The sequence below is a fragment of the Nomia melanderi genome, chromosome 2, assembly GCF_051020985.1.
Source record: "Nomia melanderi isolate GNS246 chromosome 2, iyNomMela1, whole genome shotgun sequence".
Lineage (NCBI taxonomy): Eukaryota > Metazoa > Arthropoda > Insecta > Hymenoptera > Halictidae > Nomia > Nomia melanderi.
In genome coordinates, this window is record NC_135000.1 from 20,422,824 (window position 1) to 20,424,565 (window position 1,742).

Here is a 1,742-nt window from a genome sequence, read left to right on the forward strand (position 1 = left end):
ATTTTGAGCAAATTTCGAATCGGTCATCTTGCGTATATTAATATTTAATGTTTCTTGTACTTTTTAGAAATATGTTAGGTAGGAATTTGGTTTTTTGAATATTATCGATGAGTCTTTGTGGTTTTTGAATGGACGTTGAATATTTTGATGAATTTTTAGAGATGAACAAATTTGTAGTAATTGTATTAAGTGTTTCTATGTAATTGGGGATGAATGATTGAAATGAAAAAAGTAACGTAATGTGAACGTTAATATTTTTATTTCCTGAACACTAGTCATATTTCAAATTGGAAACTAAAAATACGTCTCCCATTACTTTGTATAATCAGTGGACGCATTATATTATGGTCGTAAAGTAGACCCTAAATTAACGGGCTTTATTGGTGTGGTAGAAGGCAGGCCTGCATATAATGTTTCATTTTAAACCTGAAAATGAGAATACTGGTAACTAATGGCGATGTTCTTTTTACTAGAAAATGTACAAATTTGTATTTCTACCGATATCATTTCTTCCTGCACTTAAATAATTATTCATGTTCATTAATAACAGGTAATATACCTTTTTTACATTCCTCCGAAAATTCCATTCTTTAATTTGTAAAAATTCTTTCGTATAATTTCTTACAGCACCTGTCAGCCAACCTTCGTCATTTTTTTTTATTTGATTACGTGACTAAGGTCGCGATGACTTTAAGCAGTCTCAAGATCGATAAACAAGGAAAACGACACAACAAGTTAATAGGGGAACTACTGTCTTCTATTGGATACACAATAAATAATCCACGGTTTTCTTAATTGTGTGTCAATGTCACGCTAAATTGAAACTGTCATCCCGACCTTTCGCTCGAGAAGAAATAACTTTCAGGGAATCATAAATATTAATGATACGCTGCGAATCCTTGATATCTATAGAACTAAACTGATTTCGTTAAACAATAATGAATTCGTTATTGGCAAGTACCCAATAAAACATTCCACTACAACATTAACTTATACTAATAACCATAAGTTCCATCCTCCCTAGTAGCGTCTCTTACACAATGCTAGATTAGATAAAGTACACATTATCAACTAAACATTTAAAGAATTTTATTCATACCACGCTGCCGGAAGATTCAATTGGTAAAAAGAAAAGATCACCGAAACTGTCGCAAACATTTGTTACATCCAACCGAAGATAATTGTTTCTTTTCTAAACATTAGAACTATTAGGTATTGTAGTACCTTATTTCCAATGTTTCATAAAAATTATAACAACAAACTCCCTAAAATTTAAATAGCCTCTTATCCTTATCTATACAAACACGAATTTATTTTACAATCTCTCACAAAAGCATCCTCATAATTTAAACACTTGTAAAATATACATTTCATATTCAGAAATGAGTCGATTTGACCCACGTGATAGTCCTAGTGTTAATGTGACTCACAATTAGTCAAGCCAGAAGATTGGACAACCATGCTCCACACACTAAAACATTCTGCAGCGTGCGACAAATGGCCTTGTCGAACGATGGAATCGCGAGATACCAAGCCGTGATCGATCGGTATCTGTCCCTTGGCCCTTGACCGAGCAGCGATCGAGAGGCACGCGTCGCCGGGCGTATTAACTGCGATGCGATCACCTTGGAAGTCACATCGGGGCCGTGGTCGTGGCTTTGTGCTCGCATTATCATCGAGTTTCCGGCGGCAATCGGTGATCCGGCGGTCACGGGACGCCTCGATGGGAAGCTCCTCGCCGA